Genomic DNA, 19692 nt, shown 5'->3' on the forward strand with positions numbered 1-19692 from the left:
TTAATTTTCCTGAGTCACATAAAAACTTGGTAACAGAATCAAACCTACCGCCAGATCTTTTTCTAATGTCTAATCCATGAAAAAGAATTATTTTTTTCAGAATGCTCTCTCTTCTGACTATATTGTCATTATAATACAATTTGGGTCGGTCCCTCTTATTGCCACAGTAAATTTGCCACTGTCTTCCTCAGGTGCAGCTTTCCCTGTGCCCGGGCTTTGCTTCCCTCTGACTGTCCCCGCTCACATGGGGTGGCCAGATACAAACCAGGACGCCCAAGTAAAGTTGAACTTCAGATAAACAATGCACAGTGCGTTAGCGTAAGTGTATCCCATGCAACATTTGGCGTGGGTTTAATTTCCTAAATCTGGTGACCCTAACTGGGAGGCTGCGCTGACCCTGACCAGGTGCCCGATGCGGGTTTGGGTTTGCGCATCCGTGAGTTGCATCGGCTCTACAGCCAGTATTTACTCTAATGTGTCTAAGTGGGAAAGGACAATCAGGCTACAAGAGTAACAGATTTTGAAGACTGAGTATCTATAAACAGAGCTTCATGTTGAAATAAATGATACAATTGTAGTTGAGTGAATCTGGCATAGACACTGGTATTCTACAATCCAGTAATTAGAGTCTAGTGATAGAGCATTTATCGTAAATGGAAGTGATGAATATTGTGTTTATATAATGTCATTGGAGGAGGCACCTGGAGAGGGCATTAGGGGCATAGGGATCGTCCCTGACCTCCAGGCTCTCACGAGACGCTGACAGTGGCTGCCACTCTACTCTGCCTCCTGCTCTCAACAGTCTGGACTTAATGAAGATGCGCTCCTGCGCTTCATTAAGCCACACTGACTCTAAGATGACGGCGATGAACTTGCTCTAATTCTAAATATTTGGAACTGAAAGCCCTTCAAAAAACAAACAAACAAACAAACAAACAAAACCCCTTAGAACAAGCAGGGTCTCTGGAAGTCGAGTGACAATTTGCTATCTCCTCACTCCTTGCAATGGCTGCTTCGTTGCTTCCCCTGTACTCGTGTCCTGTTGCTGTGTGACGTTGCAGCTTGTGCTGTCAAGAGCTTATCTCTCTACCCCTTGACTCTGGGCTAGAATCATCTCTTGCTTTGACCAGTGGAAGTGCAGCGGAACTGAGGTAGCATTTTCAGGTGAGATCTGCAGAGGTTCTGTGTGTGTCTGCTCCCTCTCCGACAACCGAGCCCCACCGCCCTGTTATCAAGCTGGGCCGGCCTGGTGGAGGGTGGGAGCATGCGGAGCACAGAGGCCCAGCTCGACTGGCCATCACTAGCTGAACCGGCAGCTGCCCAGAGGTGCGTGAGCATTCAGCCATCAGAGCTGCCGGTCACCACACAGACTCACGAACTCGATAAACAGTGGCTACTTCACTGTACTCATGGTGGCGGTGGTTGGTTACACACAACTACCTAGCTGGTAAGGTAAGGTGATGCTGTAATAAAAATCTAAAATATGAATCACTGACTTGGAGACCGAGTGGTGGACCAATATCATCTTGTAATCCTCAGTACTTAGAAAAAAATAAAGCCCACTCAAGAACTGGAAGGAGCAAGGAGCTGCCTCTCCGTCCCTACCTCCCCTCAACAGCATCTCCTCCTAGGACCTGTTCTGAGCACGGCACACCCATCCTTGAAAGGAACCTGCAGCTGGGAGGAGACTAAGAAGGAAAGGGCCTCTGGAGTCACAGAGTTTAGAAACAATACCTTTTCAGGGCGCTGTGACAACGGGGTTTCATTACACTGCTTTCCTTTCACGTAACACACAGGCGCAGTGCGCCAGGCAACCACGGGTGGGATGCTGTCATGGAAGGAGGCGGAGATTGGACGGGAGGACAGCGGTCTCGCACTGACCAGGAGCGACGGGGAGAGTGTTGGATCACTGGGGAACGAGGGGTCCACAAGGAGCGCGTGCGTGCGTGCGTCCCCAGGAGGGACGGGCCACACGCTCAGGCAGTTTAAGATCCCACCTGCTCCCTGTCCCAGCTACCCCGGCTTATTCCGTCTGTAGTACTGAAGCACTTAAAGGGCTAGTGACCACCACCGTCGAGCTGGCCGTGTGGCATTTCACTGGAGTCAGACGGTGACAAACGTTTTTTGGGCAGCTCTGCACTCACGTAGGTCAGCAGAGCCTGAGAGAATAGGGGTTCGCTTTAGGGTGAGGTCATCAGAAACACGTTTTCTCTAATAGCAAGAATTGCCTCGCTCTTCTAAAGATGACATCGTGGGGGTCACTCTCTAAGCCACTTATTTGTTCCTCCTTGAGGTTTAAGAAATTTTGATTCATCTCTGTAACCTAGAAAAAAGTACGACCCAACATTTTTGTAAAGTGTGACCCAAATTGTACATCTCTGGGATCTATTCCTGCGGGAGGTCCAGAACCCTCCCCAAAGAGAGCCCCGAGTGCCTGACGGCTGATTCCGTCCACACACACTGCAGTCTTCGCGATAAGATGAGAATCAAGATCTTTCACTGAAACAGCATCTGCTAAGGGACAAAAACGTCTGTTTCCAGTCGGATGCTTCATGCTTCTGGCTTCTGGCCACTGTTTTGCAGCAATCTCTGTTATGACGTCATGTCATCCTTTACTTACCCCCCCACACCGCCCCCCCAAACCGGCCATTTCCAAGAGAGTTTTAAGAATGAACCTGCACAGGTAATGGTGCATCCGCCGAGGCATCCTGCTAGGCTTTTCCATGGACTGCGTTTTCAGTTCCTTCCATTTTGCATCTACTCCAAGCAGAGAGATGAAAATAAAACACAAATCGCGCTATCATAGTTTTAGGAATTAGAAGACACAGCAGCAGGTGTCTGATTACAGCTCTGTGTCTGTAGGAAGAGCGCATTCTTCTGGGGCGGAGATGCTGTGAAGTTTTTGACTCTGTAATATAATACATGATAGTAGCCCAGAGAAACACTTAGGAGTTCGACTCGACTATGCGTGCGCTTGCAGAAGGATCAGTGTGTCAGAGTAAAAGTTATCAAATGGATTTACGATCGTAAAAAGCTAGGCGAAGAGAATGTAGGTCAGTGTTATTATTTTAAATATGCTGCTTTCAGTGAATTTCTGTAGATGTCGTAGCCGAAACCAGTCAGCGCCCAGAGCTGTGGACATGCTTGTGTTTACCAGTCTTCCCTCATGCTAACGACGTCTGGTTTCCGGCGTCTTTGAAACATGGAATGTTGGATGCAGATTTACCCCTAATAATTTGCTCCTAATAATGGGAATGCATATAAGTTAACTTTATCATGTTACTGTTCTCAGACAATATTATCTTAATATTTAACAGCTTTACTGAGATATAATTCACATATCATACAGTTCACCCATCTGTAGAGCGCCATTCAGTGATTTTTAGTGTGTTTGGAGTTGTGCGACCATCACAGCAATGTAATTTTAGAACATTTCGTCAGCCAGAAAGAAACCCCACACCCACGGGCAGTCACTTCACGTTCCCCTCCCCCACCCCCTCACCGCCAGTCCTAGACTGGTAGTCTGCTCTGCGTCTCTACAGATTTGCCTTTTCTGGACATTTCATATAAATAGAATCCCATAACGTGGTTTTTGGTGTCTCGTTTCTTTCAAGTAGCATAATTTATTAAATTCTCATCCATGTAATAGCATAAATCAGTAGTTCGTTCTATTTTATGGCTGAAAAATCTCCCATTAGATGGCTATATCATATTTTATTTATCCATTCATCAGTCGATGGACATTCGGGTTGTGTCCACTTTTTGGCTACTGTGAATAAATGCTCCTATGGATATTTGTGTACAGGGTTTTGTTTGAACATAGGTTTTTAATTCTTGGGATGTGTGCCTGGGAGTGCAATTGTGGGTCCTATGGGTCCTCCACGTTTCACGTTTCAAAGGACTGCGAAACTTGTCCAGGCAGCCTCGCTGGTCCGCACTCCCCGCTGCCGTGCATGGGGGCTCTGCCCTCTGCACACCTGGCCTACACCGCTGTCTGTCTGTCTGATCATAGCCATTCTAAGGGGAGTGAAATGAGATGACTGTGCTCTTGATTTGTAGTTCCCTAATCACTAATGATATTAAGCATCTTTTCATGTGCTTATCACCCATTTGTATATCTTATGTGGAAAAATGTCCGTTAAGATCTTTTATTCATTTTTAATTGGATTATCTTTTTATTATTGAGTTTTACAAGTTCTTTACATACTGTGGCTACAAATCGCTTATCAGATACAACAGTTTGTAAATATTTTCTCCCATTCTGCGCGTTATCCTTTCACTTTCTTGATATCATTTGCAGCACCGGGTTTTAATTTTTTTAAGGCGACTTTGTCTCTTCTTTCTTTGATTACTCCTGCTTTGGGTTACTTGAGCTTTTGCCTAACCCAAGTTCATGAAGATTTACTCATATGTGTCTCGTAAGAGTTTTATAGTTTTAACCTTACATTGATGTCATGACCCATTTTGAGTTAATTTTTGTGCATGGTGTGGGAAAAGGGTTCAGCTTCATTCTTTTGCATGTAGACACCCATTCATCCCAGCACCATTTGTTTAAGAGAATTTTCTTTCCTCTATTGAATTTTCTTGCCATCCTTGTTGAAAACAAATCAACCATACATGTAAGAGGATATTTCTGGACTCGCAGTTCTATTACAGTGGTCCGTATGTCTGTCCTTAGGCCATACCCTGTGACTGTAGCTTTGTAGTAAGTTTTAAAATCAGAAACTGTGAGTCCTTCAAATTTGTTCTTCTTTTTAAAGATAGTTTTGGCTTTTCTGGGTCTCTTAAATTTCTATATGAATTTTAGGAAGGCCTGTCAGTTTCTTCAGAAAAAGCAGTTTTTGATAATTGCATTGAATCTGTAGATAAATTTGGGGAGTGTTGCCATCTTAACAATACTGAGTATTTTAATTCATGCACATGAGGTGTCTTTCCTTTTATATAGATCTTCTGTAATTTCTTTCAACAATTTGTAGACTTCGGCATCTAAGTTTTACATGCCCCCTTATTAAATTTATTATTACATATTTCATTCTTTTTGTTATTGTAAATACAAGTTTTCTTAATTTCATTTTCAGGTCATTCATTGCAAGTATGTAGAAATGCAACTGATTTTTATATGTATGTCTTGTATTTTGCCATTTTTCTGAACTCGTTTATTCTAATGGATTTTTAGTAAATTCCTTAGGATTTTCTTTTCTTTTTTTCTTTCTTTTTTTTTATTCCTACAGCACCTGGTCTTCTTAGGTGGTGTCCTATCCAAGTACTAAGCAGGCCCGACACTGCCTAGCTTCCGAGATCAGACAGGATCGGGCATGTTCAGGGTGGTATGGCCGTAGACGGACTTTCTATTAACAAGATCATGTCATCTGCAAATAGAGATAGTTTTAATTCTTGCTTTCCAATCCGATGGCTTTTAATCCTTTTTTCTTAGCTAACTGGCCTAGCTAGAACCTCCACGACAACACCGAATAGAAGTGGTGAGAACAAATGGCCTTGTCTTTTTTAGATATTGAGAAGAAAACATTCAGTCTTTCACTGTTGCTGTGGGTCTTGTAGATGGCCTTTACCACGGTGAGGAAATTCTCTCTTCCTAGTTCATTCAGAGTTTTTATTAGGAAAAGGCAAAGCCTCGTGAAGACATGTCCTTGTCCTTTGCCTTTCTCCCTTTCTTCTTTCTGTCTGTAACGTGGGTTCAATGCTGGCATCGCAGCACCTCTATTTTAATGACAATGACAAAGGTTCGAAGCTAATTCTTAAATTTTACTGTTAAAAATAGATGGAGCCCAAATATTTGATGGTATCACCGAGCAGCTGCATGAGCCCTGGACGGCCCACTTCTGAATTTCCTGCCGTCGTTGAAAATTGAGTTGAATCTGAAGCCCTTGGCAGGGTCCCTTTTAAACAGTGTATTCTGTATTGATACAGTTGTCGAGCCTCAGAGAAGTCAGTTAATTCTTCTGAATCTGTTTCCTCACTTTTAAATTAGGAACAATGTCTGCTTCACCAGCCCATTGCTAGGTTTAGAAATGGTACACATAAGACACTCACTAAATGGTAACTTTTATTATATTTTATATGCATACTTAAAATTAGAATAAGTTGATCAAAGTAAAGATATTCTCTAATTGCCTCAGAGATTAAATGGAAACATGAACCCTACTTTTGAAATTTGAGTGTCTTATTTAAAAATACAACCAATGCTTAATTATTCCAGCAGATAATGCTCCGCAGAGAGCATACAGTATTATTTGTAGATATTCTGAAACTAATTTTAGCTAGAATGTTGCAAAGTCTACCCCCACCAAACCGTAAACATATGCTGAATGCAGGTGTCACACTGGCACGCTCAACATCACCTTCTCTTGATAGCACGGGCACGCTCCAGAAGACAGCTGGGAAAGTGGTAATGGAAGAAAAACAAAAGACAGGAAGTTCAGAAAGGAACAAGCAAAATAGTGTCTATTTTCATATGGCATCACTATTCACATAGAAGAGTCTAAGAACCATAAAACAACGAATAGAACCAATCATGAGTTTAGCAAGGTTACAAGAAGCGAGGTTAAGTGATGTTATCCTTTTTACGTTCTGATTCTATTTGCTAACATCAATGAGATGCTACTGTTCGTTTAACATTGTTGTTTAACATTAACCAACAGCAAAAACCTAGCAATGCCGCACATAACTCTCAGATACTGTGCTGGGTGTGTAACATAGTACACACCCATTGGGTTCTTATAAAACTTCACATTTCCCGAATTCTACCCCTAGGTTTTATCAAAGAGAAGTGAAAATATTTGTTCATGAAAGGCTTGCACAAGACTGTTCCTGGCAACTTTGTTTACAATAGCCCCAAACCGGAAATAGCTTCAGTGCCAATCAACAGACCTGTCGTCAGCTCCTACTATGGAACACTCAGCCACAAATGATATGGACTAGTGATACACGCCACGCTGTGGATGGATGTCAGAAGCGCGCTATCCTGTATGGGTCTATTATGAGAAATACCAGACAAAAAGCAAAACTTTGAGGGAACGGAGATGGAGAGTTACTGGGGTACAAGGGTGCTTTCTGAATAGAAGGTGAAGTATTGTGTCTTGATAGAGGTTTGAGGTTCAAGTGATACACAAAATATTCATGCATTTTATTTATATCCATTTAGCTCAAAAGAAAAAATCGATGAGCAAATATGAAATTTTAGTTAATGATATGCATGCTGAAGATTTTCAAGGAGTGTCTGATGGCTTCGACTTTGAAATGCATAAACATAAGATGGATTGGTGGTTGAATAGAGCGAAAGAGAGATGGATAGGTATATAAGTAGAGAAATTTTAATTGCTGAATCCATATAGGTGTTCAATGTAAAGTTATTTCAACTTTTCTGTATTCAAAAATTTTATAATAGAAGACCCTGGTGATGGTATCAAGCCGCTTTGGTGTTCAGGTCCCCGTGGACTGAGACTGAGGAGAGTCTCAGGGCCTCAGTGCTTTGTGGTGCCATAAGGGGGTGGCGGCCAGGTTCTCCCTGGTGCCAGGCAGCCTTCTACACAAGTCTGGGATTTTATGCTGCAGGATTTTGCTTCGCAAACTCTATTATCAGTTTTTACTTACATTGATAACTAGAGCTAATAATACTGCACGTTGTACACACACCTTCTAGATTTTTATGAACGATATTTGGGTAGGCAAAACTGCGAGAAGGCATGAGATTCAAAAGGTATATATAGGTACGTGGAAGAACATAAGACCCCTCAACTCTCTGCCCCCCAGCTACGTGATTCCCCCACCAGGGGCTCCATGCCAACAGTGTTTTGCGTATCCTTCTAGAGGTGCTGTTTGCACATATGTGAAATTGTTCTTACACAAATTATTGCAAACTATACACTGTTGTGCAACTGGCTTTTTCATTTATCGCTATATTCCCAAGGCGGCGCTGTATCAGAGTCTGTGGAGTGGTTTGCTCTTCTTAACAATTCCATGGAATTCCACTGGGCCACTGAACTGACTCTTAAACCATCTTCTTTTGATGGCTATTTAGGTTGTTTCAAGTTTTTTTCTATTGTAAACAATGCCGTGATTCATATTCACATCCTCCATGGATGTGTGTGGGTGTGTGTGTGTAGTCATGCTCACATGAATGAGCATCTCTGAAAGCACATTCTGGTGAGCGGAATTGCCAGGTTGAAGGATGTGTGACTTTGTAATTTTGAAAGGTTTTGCCAACTGTCCCTTCAGGAAAGTGGCAATGCATGAGGGTTCTCTTTCCCCATTTTCACCAGCTCAGTGCATTGTCAGACATTTTTATCTCTGCTAGCCTGATACGTGAAAAATACTATCTCAGTAGAATTAATTTGCCTTTAAAGATACCTTTATAACCATCCACCTCTCTTAATGGGCATCACTACCCTGTGAGACAGGTACGATTTTGTTAATTTTGCCCATTTTACCGATGAGAAAACCAAGGTGAGAGAGGTTGGCTGATCTGCAGAAGGTCTCACGGCTGGACCTGGAACACGAACCCAGACGTTCTGTGTCCAGTCGCAGTTCTCTTTCCACGGGCCGACGTTTGCCTTCGGGGGCTGAGGTTGCCACAGCAGAGGGAGCAGGAGGGCTGGGCTTGCTCTACACAAGAAGCCTAGACGCCTCGGTGGAAGAGTAAGGCCACAAATCAGAAGCTGGCTCCTGGAAAGTCTTCTGAGGGCTGGGCCACCACTGCTCTGCTCACAGCCCGGGGACCTCAGACGTGGCGTTCATGGATGCAAGTCGGGGCAGCACCCGGAGGACTGCTCCTAGGAAGCCCAGACTAGAAAGGACACACCCTGCAAGTTAGGGCGCAGGAGGGGGCTGGGCCCCGCTGGCCGACAACCAAGCCACCTCCGAGGATGACTGACACCCACCTCGGCAGCTTCTTCGGGGAGCTCAGCTGCCACCCTGCCACTGCTGTGATCCCTAGAAGCTCCTGCAGCTAATTCCCTCCTCCAGGAGGGTGGCCAGGACATGTGGTGGCTGCGAAAGAGTGACCATTGCCTGGGGCTTGGCTGGTCTCCATCCACAAGCGAGCCCCTAAGACGAGGGGTCAAGTCCAAGTGGTTTTTGGGGAGATGCAGAGAAGACCAGTAGGATGGTGGGGAAGTGACCTTGGGATGAGTGATGGCATTATGAAGCCGGCCACCATGGTGGGCTTGGGGGGCTGAACCCCAAGAGGGATCTCTGGGAGGTGGTAGAGAACTATATCTCAGAATTATCCCAGCTGAGGGTCGGGAAGGCGCCTGGGGAGGTGACATCTCTGGTACTTCGGGCTCACCAAGCAGGAGACAGCTCCCTGTAACCCAGACACACCAACCTTGGCAGCTGCACGATGGCCGGAGTGCCTGGAAACAACACAATGTGACAGACGAGGACAGGTCACAGACAGGACTACGATGGCTGTGCTTCTTAGAAGAGTCACCAGAATGTGCCCGAGGCACTTCCAGTTAGTGCCAGGGAGGGCAGGGGCTGCACTGCTCTCTGCACCCCCGTCCCACCCAGGGTTAGGCTGAACCTCCGCCTGCACAGTCGCCCGCGCTCACCTCCGCTCCAGACTCGGCCACCCCCACAGTGCCACTGAGGTTCCCACAAGCACACGAGCCCTCGGAGCATTTCCTGGAAGTTAAGTTTCTCGCCCAGATACAGTATTTTGCGTACGACCACAGAGGTTTCCCTAGACGGTTGTCTGTGCTCCCCTGGGAGCCCTTCAGCACCCCAGACCTAGACCTGCCCACCACCCGAGTGGGAGACCTGCCTCTCTGGCGGCCACACGGGCCCCTATTCTGTTTCCCAGTTGTCACACACGCCTCATTGTCTCGCTCCTGACACTGATGACCAGATGGATTGAATCGCAAGGTGATCGTTTTGAAGGCTTTGCTTTTTCAGTCTCATGATATGATTCTTGATTTCCGAGTTTCATTAGGGGAAATTAAGAACAGTTATGCAAATGTTCAGCCAGGAAATACATGACAGCTTGTCATCTGAGGGAGTCCTAGCAGTCAAAGCCTTGCATTTAATTAGTGTTCCCCTGTTATGAATTTGCGTAACGTGCACTTGGACATGTTCTTGAAAACACCTCTGCCCTAATTTCATGCTACTTGTATTGAGTTGGGTTTTTCTTAAGTGCGCGTGTCACTGGTGTTATTAACCAGGCCCATGAACTACTGATGCTCCGAGAATTTATGCCGGAACGATGCCCTCATGCAGGACTCACTGTGAGTAGTTACTAGATCGCCAAAATGCCCTCGGCGTGCAGGCCACACCTGGCTTCCTCCGCTTGTAGCTCTAGATGCATAATGCTGACTTAACTCTCAGGGGAATAGATTAAAGCATCCTTTAATTTCCAGACTGCACTTTCCGGCCAAATCAAAGAAAGTCTAATTTAGAGGGGAAAAAAACTAATTAATATAAAGCAAAACCTTCATCATGTTCCATGTAATACACCTCTGCTGAAACGTACCTTTTCTTTTTTTTTTTTCTCTACAGAGCACGCTGGGAACCACAGAGGAGGCAGAGACCGAATGAGTTGCCTGAAAAACGGTAAGACGAGGCTGAGCCAAACGCCGCTCAGACCTCAGTGCTGGGCCCGCCTGAGGAATGCAGGCCGAGCAATGACCGCATGGGCCTCACCATGTACAAGGCTTGGCTTCTAAGGCGGTGGGCAGAGCTGGGGGAACTGCACGTGTGACAGCAGCAGGAGCCAGAGCCCTGGCCCATGACACTCAGACTATGTCAAAGATTCACGCCTCCGCCCTCGCCTTCCCGCACGCCCCCCTCAGGCCAGGGAGGGCGGGAGAAAACATAATCGAGCGTTTATCTTCCTGGAGAACTTGTTTTTTGGAATACAGAATCCTAGATTTTCTCATAATTTATATTCGTTTTTAACTCTATCCCATATGGTATACACAGAAGGTCTCAAGTTTTCCATGCCACTATAGAGTTAATACCTGAACAGTGAGGTAACAAAAGGCAAAGTTTACATCTTCTACAAGGAATGTATCATGATGACATAATGAGCATAATTTACCTGGCACAGCTGACTGGCTTCCACTTCATCTAAGTTTCTGAATTTACGAGCACATGGTTGTCCCTAATGGCCTTTCAGTGTGCAAATTAGAAATAGAGCACAAAGCCTCTGTCAATTTTTAAAAAATAATATACATAGAAGAAACTTAAAAACAATTTTGAACAGGCCTCTTGAAACTACTCATGAGATCTTGTGAGACTTCCTCCCCTTTATCTTTTATGTAAATGTCTAGATATTTTTTTAGAAAACTGAGATAATACTATGTAACGTTTAGCATCTATTTTAAACAATCATGTGGGGAGCACTTCCTTACGCATGTGAATACTTTTTAAACCGGGATTTTTCAGTGGCTGCATGGTCATCTTTCATCTACAGGTGCAACATTTTATTTAACTGTAAGCCATCGTGTGGTACATTTATTTCATTTTTAGATTTTTTTATTAGGACACATAATGCTAAAATAAATATCCTAGCAGATAAACATTTGTTTACATTTCTGTTTATTTTCTCAGAAATGGAATTACTAAGTCAAAAATGTATGGATGGACTTTAAAAAAAAAGTCTTTGAAATGAGATGGAAATTAAACTTTATTCTTTCCCAGTTTTTATACGGCTGTTCCAGTCCTCCTCCCCCATTACCTCACACGTACACATACACACACACACACGCATATGCATATGTCTGTCTCTGGGTGTGTACACACATGCGTTTACACACACATACATTTTAACTCAGCCCTGTTTTCCTTTTTACTTGATTTCTCTCTCCTTCAGCGACATTTCTCTCCCTTATCCACGTGCCCCCCAGCCCCCCAAATTAACCTATATGGACAGCGTAGTTTGCAGCCTCCCATATTTTCATGTAAACATTTTAAATATTCAAAATTTTTCTTCAAAAATTTAAAATGAATTTACTATTTTACTAATAATGTATTAAAGTGACTCACTGAGTATCCTATTTTTATTGGAGCTTCTTTTATTCTGAGTTCAAACTTTTTTTCAGGTCATGAATTCCTTATATTACTCTTTTTTTTTTGGTAACAAATGCTCTATTCTTGTTTTAGCCCCATTTTTTGCATTTGAATGCATTTATTTTTTATTAATTTTTAAAAATATCAAATAGGTTGCAAATGTTCTTTCTCAGTTTTTTGCATACATTTAAAGTTTAACCAATTTTTTCTTATTGTGGTAAAATACACATAACGTAAATTTACCATCTTAAGTATTTTTAAGTGCACAGCTCAGTGGCATTAAGCACAGTCATGCTGTCGTGCAGCCATCACCACTGTCCACCCACAGGACTCTGCTCATCTTGCAAAACTGAAGCTCTGACCTCACTCAGCAATAACTGCCTGTTCTCCCGCCGCCCCAGCCCCTGGTCCCCGCCCTGCTACCCTCTGCCTCTATGAGTTCAGTTTTTACATATGTATGCATATCACAGATAAGTGAGAGCTCACGGTCTCTGTCCTCTGTGTCTGGCTTAGTTCACTTAACATAATGTCCTTCAGGTTCATCCATGTTGTCACAAATGACAAGATTTCCTTCTTTTTTCAAGGCTGAATAATATCACATTGTGCGTGTGTGTGTATTTATATATATATATACATATATATGTATATATTATATAAAATGTGGCATATGTGTGTGTGTGTGTGTGTGCATGTATGTATATATATATATATATATATATATATATATAATACTTCATTTTCTTTACTCACCTGTCAACAGACGCAGGTTGTTTCCATATCTTGCCTAGTGTGAATATTGGGGTGCAGATATCTCTCTGAGACAGCAATTTGATTTCCTTTGGATGTATATCCATAAGTAGAATTGCTAGATTGTACAGTAGCTCTACTTTGAGGTTTTCGAGGCGCCTCCGTACCGTTTCCCACGGTGGCCGCACCACTTTACATTCCCACCGAGAGAGCACGAGGCTTTCCTTTTCTGCACATCCTCGCTGACGCTTGTCCTCTCTTGCTTTTTGATAATAGCCATTATCGATAGGGAGGTGACATCTCGTTGTGGTTTGATTTGCATTCGCTGATGGTGAGTGACACTGAGCATCTTTTTGTGTGCTTCTTGGCCACCTGTACGTCCTCTTTGGAAATGTGACCATTTTTTTTTAACCTAGAGAATATACTTTCCATTAATTTTATTAATCTTTACCTTTTATGCTATCTTTGCTCTAATATTATATAAATATTTGTTTATTTTTTCTCATATGTTCATTTTTAGCAGTTAAATATTAACTTAGAAATAAGTTTTTTAAATTGTATAAGCTGGGCGTCTAATTTTTTATTAATACATAGACTTCCCCTAAGAATTAAGAAGTCCTGCTAAGTCTAAATATTCTATTTCCCCACTCTGCTCTTTCAGCCTTGGAGAATTTTAGTTGTATTACCTCTGAACTAGCCATTGGTACTCCTGATTGAGTAATTTAAGTCCTATGTAACGTTAGACGTCTTGCATTTAAGACTCAAGTTCCAGAGAAAGGTTTAACCTAGGGCGTGGAAGTCTCGTTTGGAAAGACTTATATGATTTTTCTCCAATGACGTTCCAGCGAAGCCAGCCTTGGTGCAGCCAGTGGCCCCGTAGTCCCCTTGGGAAGTGGTCTCTGGGGGTGGCTCACAGGGACTATAGAACTTCTCTTTCCTGTACAGGCTTTCCAAGTTGTTGGGTTTCGTGAAATGTCTTTCAGCACCAACTAATAACACATCAGACCCAGGTGACTTGGCGCACGCCTCTGAAATTCTCTCATTTCAGTTTCTTCACTTGTAAAATGGCGATCATAAGGAATGAGAATGTCCGCCTCACACTGTCGTGAGGACTTTATGAAGTGTTAACATGCAGAGGCCTTAGTGCTGAGCCTGGCGCTTCGCTGTTATGAATGCTCGTCGAATTTCAAAACTGCACATGCGCTCGCTTCTGTACCTAAGCCTTTGTAATCTCTTGCTTGGTTCTATGTCCCTGTCGCACTAAGCTGCCCGCAGTTTCTCCAACATACTTGTTCCCTCGTGTCAGCACCTGTGGTCACTGTCCTCCCTGAACCCGTAATGCCCCACCTCATCCACGGCCGCCCTGTCTGCCCTGAGCCCCGCCTTCCAGCCACCTGTCAGGATCAGGCTGCGATGCTTCCCCCAGCTTCCCAGCGCACCCTCTTCCTGCCCCTCATCTGGGTTCTGTGCCCACCTTTCACGATTCCTCAGCACCCAGTACTTTTCCTCTCATGACATTCACTCACTCACTTACTCATTCCTTCACTTAATAAACATTTACTGAGTGGCTACCAATCGCCAACACTTCCTACACTGCTGATTATTAGTCCACGGGCTCCTGGAAGCCGTGACATCTAGCCGGCATGCAATGAGAATGTGACAAATAATGACTAAACGGAGAAGTGCCTGCAGTATGTGCACTGCCTGAAACTACGCGCCAGGCTCCTTTCTGAAGCCATCAGCATCCCACCAGGAATTCTGAAGTCCTCTGCTGCCTAACTCGAGCCTAGAGCTGGCAGGATCCTCTTCCCAGGAAAATTGATGAGAAAGTGATTCTGTGCGCTGGACATTCATTCTCTTCCCGGGAGAAATCAACTACTTATCAACTTACCAAACGAGTGCAGACAGATCCCTGTGAACCTGGTTAAAATGAATACTGCTGTCCTCATGGGGAAGCTTTTTCTGGTTATTAGGATTCAGATGTTCCTCAGCTCATGATCTGGCAGGAGATGTTGGAAATAATTTGACCAATCAGAGTTTGTCTCCTGCACACACACACACACACACGCGCGCACGCGCGCGCACTCTGCCCACACGCACACGGGGACTTGCCTGGATTCCACATGAGATAACCAGCCCCTCCCCACCCAGGGACGGACAGCTGGAAACAGGCCGAGGTCTCCTGAGTCCTGCGGCCCCAGGTGCCCTTGCCCCAAAGCTCCCTGAGCAGGATTGCGTCCCGTATCCTGAGACGCCAGGGACCGGGGACAGGCCTGTTAGTTAGCTTGCGCTCCCTCTAGTGGCTTCGCAAGAGCACAACACAAATGTTCCGCCGGTGACACAGGCCAGGAGTGACCACTCTTCAGAGCGTTTCCCTTCAGAGTTAGGACGGGGCATGTTTTAAATTGCCACTTATTTCAATTTTCAGAGGCAATAGTAGTAAAACCCTTTCAATTTAACATTAGAGAATACTCAAATTAGGAGTTTAACCTTCCTCTTGTATCTTTTAAAAAATAATTCACTTTAAAAAATAAATGTTATAGTTGATTATAATGTACATGGGGATGCAAATTCTAATGCATACCCTTCTCTCTCAATTTCTAGTTGACCCAGAACAGAGCAGGATGTAGCTGCTCGTACAGCTGCTTTTAAATGCGGTGTGACGAGCTGGGAGGGGCTGCGATTTGGCACCTTGTTTCACGCTGTCATTTTCAGCACGGCGAGCCGGCTGAGCCGGCTGAGTGCAAGTCACGTGTGAACAGAGACACTGCGGTCAGTGCTCGTTGGAGCTGCATGAAACACTGTGTTTGTATTTCTCCGCACGTCACACGCGTCACGTGCTGCAGAATCTGTTTGTTGCTTAAACGCAGCCCGGCCATGTGTCCTCGATGCCTCCCGGCACAGAAGCCACAAACCAGCCAGGCTGGCAAGGGCTCCACGTGGCAAGGCGGCCCACGGGATGGCCATGGCCCCCCTCGCTGCCCTGGGAGTTAGCCAGCTCCAAGTGCTGCGCGCTGGGTGCTCCTCTTATGTAGCAGCCGTTTGGAAATAAACCTTCCCCGAGCCACTTGCCACTTCGCAGATGCCTGGCCCAGCCCTGTGGCCTTTGGTGGGTCTGAGTCGTGCTCACACCACTGACGTGGTGGCTAATTGTCTGTGTCACCTTGAATGGGCAGAGGGATGCCACGTTGCTGAGACAACATGATTCCTGGGAGTGTCTGTGAGGGCGACTCTGGACGAAGTTGCGTCATCGTGCGTGGACCGAATGAAGAAGGCACCGTCGCCAGCATGGGCAGGCGTCATCCCCTGGGGGCCCCGGCTCAGCAAGGGGGTGCGGAAGTGCAGACCCCTTCTCTCTTCCTGACCTGGGACGTCCGGCTACTACCACTGACGTCCGTGCTCCTGGTTCCCCGGCCGCTGGACTGTGCCCAGGACGTAGGCCCCCGGCTCCCGGTTCTCAGGCCTCCAGACTGGACGGACTTCATCGCCGGCTTTCCTGGGCCTCCAGCTTTCCACGGCAATGGCGGGACTTCTCGGCCTCTGTAGGCCTGCGAGCCAGTCACTGTGATCAGTCTCCTCCTACCTGTGCTGTCACCGTGTAGTCTGTTGGTTCCGTGTCCCTGGAGAAGCTGACACACTCCACAGCGGCCACATTTTCCTTGTGCCCTGAGCCCGCCTTGAACGTCGCCTCTCGGGGTCAGTCTTCTGAGGCTCTTTCGAAGGAGCCGAACCATATGATCAGGCAAAGGCGTTTGGTCCATGTGACGGGTTCGCCGACAAGCATCCACTAGACCTCAGCAAAAAAATCAATCACAATGACGGGGGTTTGGGGAAATCGGACCTGAGACGTATGTGTCAGGGAGGGATTGTCAGGGCAGCAGAAAGGACGCTGGCGATGGAGCTGAGGGGCCAGTCGCCACAGGGTCTGAAGTGCTAGAGCAATGGCCTGTCCCTCACCTGGTGCCTCATACACTCTTGGCCCCTTGGCGTCAGGGGACAGTGAGCGTTGTCTCATCCAGTTACCGTCATCATCGTCATCACTTTGATTTTAGCCAGCTTCTCCTCCGACACTCACCTCCGACATGGGTGCCGCTTTTTCTGCGGATGCAGTGGGGACACTGGGGACCGAGAGGGCCCAGCCAGTCTAGGGTGTCCCACGTGTGTGGAAATATGTGATCTGTTAAACATTTTTCTTTACAAAGCGGAGGTGACTTTAGTCACGTAAGCCTTTTGGAAGAGATTGGAGTCACTAGTGGGGGACGGGGTCTTGGCAGGGTCTGCGCGCTGGCGTTTAGACCCACATGTGGGAGTTCGGGGTTCATAGGACATGAGCCCGCTCGGCAGTAACCGCCTGGTGGCATCCGCCCCACCACGAGCTTCCCATCTGCACAGCTTGGCTCGCGCAGCTCCCGGTCAACGATCCACGAGCTGGAGCCGTGACTGTCACTCATCGCGGGATGCCGGACCCGGGGCGTGGAGACTGATTTCTGGGTCACACTAGTGGGATCTTGGGTTACGAATGTGAGCCGTCTGGTCCCAGGTCCTGTGCTCTGACCCCCCGCCCCACCCCTCCACATCTTCTCCTGGGATGGGGCAGAAACTACTGACTCTGGTGCCACAGGGGCGTCCAGCTCACCTCAGAGGCCAGGTCTCATGTGACGGACCCCATCGTTTGGGCTTCTGCAACTTCTCTTCCTGATGTGGGTCCCAGGATCTTAAAGCGTTTCTCACTCCTCACACTTTTTCACATGCGGGGCTGAGCCGGAGCTATGTGCTGGTAACACAGCTAGTCAAAGGCTTGGACGGGTCACAGTGTCCAGAGGGCTGAGGACCCCCCCCCTCCCCCGGTGCACAGCTGTTGCCTCCCAGGTGCGGCAGAGGCCACCAGCAGGCACAGTGCAAAGTGAGACGTGTCCAGGCTGGGTTCGCATCTCTGTGAGGAAAAGCTGTCGCAGGCGAGTTCTCGGAGAGAGAGGTGGCCTCAGAGTGGTACAAGGACTTTGGTCCACATTTCGATTCTTCTGTTTACGTACTAGGCGGCACCAGCTAAGTCCCTGAGATGCACGTAGCCTGTCCAGCAGCGGCGGGGGAACCCCCCACCCCCCCCGTCGGAAGAAAGCACGTTAAAGCAGAGCACGGGCCGGTCCAGGAGGGACCCTGAGCTTGGCTCCACGAGGGAGTGGACACATCTTTGCACTGCAGCTCCCTTCAGCCCGTTCCTAGGGTTTAGAGTCCGACAGCCACAGGAATGAAGGACGCGAGCTCAGTGCTGGGGAATGCTGGAACCGCTCTCCTCGGGGGACGGCGCGGGGAACGAAAAAGCTCTCATCTGCAGCATTTGCCAGTTTCTCTGGTGTAAATACCCGCAACCTGGCCTGTTTTAAGTTACCAGTGGTTTACGCCTCGCTTCAGAATTTCTCATTAGATACCAATGCGTCCCTGTGAGGCCGCACAAGCCAAGCGGGGTCACCTCCTCCTGCCCCCACTCCCGTGCAGGCCAGAGTAGACACAGCAGGGGTGCAGGCAGGGGACAGGTGTGTCCTGGGATAAGGAAGCTGGAACAGGTCGGGATCAGGTGCTCATGACCCCAGAATCCTCGCCGGTGGCGAGCTGGAGCTGGCTCCCGCAGACTCTGCAGAGCTGGTTGTGACAAATCGTCAGGAACTCTGTCAGCTCGCGCACGTCACACTGAAATCGGCCGTGGCTGGAGCGTGAACATACAGCAGAAAATCGGCAAAAGCTACAAATCAAGGCCTTTTTTCCCCGGAGACACCATTTTTCCCAGCACACTGCTGTCTCCCAGGCAGGGAGAGTGGGTGGGAAATGTGTCTCCCAGGGACATGCCCGCAGCCCGACGGGAGCAGCTGCAGACACGTGGAAACGGAGACATGACCCCAAGATGGGCGCTTGGTCCACCGGAATTTGTCAATTGTCCCAAAGCCTCGTGCGCTCGGATCGTAGGGCGATTCACAGACGAGCCGAGGTTCGCTTTATCCCGTGTGACTTTGAGGACGCGGGTGACAGCGTGACAAAAACCTGATTTAAAGAATGTCAGCGACCCACATCCATGAAAACGAGAGCGTGCACACGGTGCTTCCTCAGACGGCCGAGTGGCCCGCAAGGGTTGGGGCCCCTGACGTCAGAGCTCTGCGGAGCAAACGTCCGCATTATGTCCTCGCAGCGTCCAACAGCCCCTTCCACCTCGCTCTGGCATGAGTCAGTCTGACCCCTCAGTGCCAAAGCCGCTCACGGGCTAGCGACAGGTGCCTGCGCGTGCCCTTGGCCGCCAGCCGTGAGGGCCCCCCGCCTCCTCCCAGTCCCTGGCCCGGGCTCCGCGCACCCTGAGTAGCTTCAATTCCTCATTTCTAAGGAAAGTGATTTACGATGGTTAAGAAAAAGTTGTTATTAAAGAAAAGAACCTGTACCACATATCCGGTGTCAGCGGGACCTGTGACAGTGCCAGCTGCTTATCGGTAGTGGCTGGACAGAACTTCCCCACCTCAAGAGAGGCAGCGTCTCGTGGCAAGTGTCACACGCTGAGTGTGGCTTGAGCCCTCTTCGGCTCCGAGGGACCGAGAGAAAGGAGAAGTCATCTTTATTCATGACTGTCCTTCTCTGAGGAAGAGGAATGTGGGGTGAGCAGAGGTGGCTTCTGCCTTTTGGGGCCGTTTCGGTGACATGAGCTGGAGAGCAGCTGTCCCTCAGCGCTGAGGCTCCATTGCCCGAGGAGCTGGCTCCCCTTCGCCGGAGGGACCAGGGCAGGTGATCGAAGCTTCTCAAAGTGGCCCCAGCAGCGTTCACTCACAGAAGCTGAGTCAGGGCACCTGTCGGTCAGTGGGCTCTCGGCGTGACAGACGGCAGGGACCATGGTCTGGCAGATCAGTCGTCAGCCACTGTCAGGGTCCATCAGAGACCCACCCT

The 19692-nt window shown here is 47.3% G+C and overlaps 1 pseudogene; it reads right to left on the reverse strand.

The window, feature by feature from the left end:
* Positions 1-5222: 5222 nt before the first annotated feature.
* LOC120592686 (uncharacterized) lies at positions 5223-5341 on the reverse strand (annotated as a pseudogene).
* Between the last annotated feature and the right edge of the window lie 14351 nt (positions 5342-19692).

Source organism: Pteropus medius, unplaced genomic scaffold (genome assembly GCF_902729225.1).
Source record: "Pteropus medius unplaced genomic scaffold, Ma_sr-lr_union100, whole genome shotgun sequence".
NCBI classification, from domain to species: Eukaryota; Metazoa; Chordata; class Mammalia; order Chiroptera; family Pteropodidae; genus Pteropus; species Pteropus medius.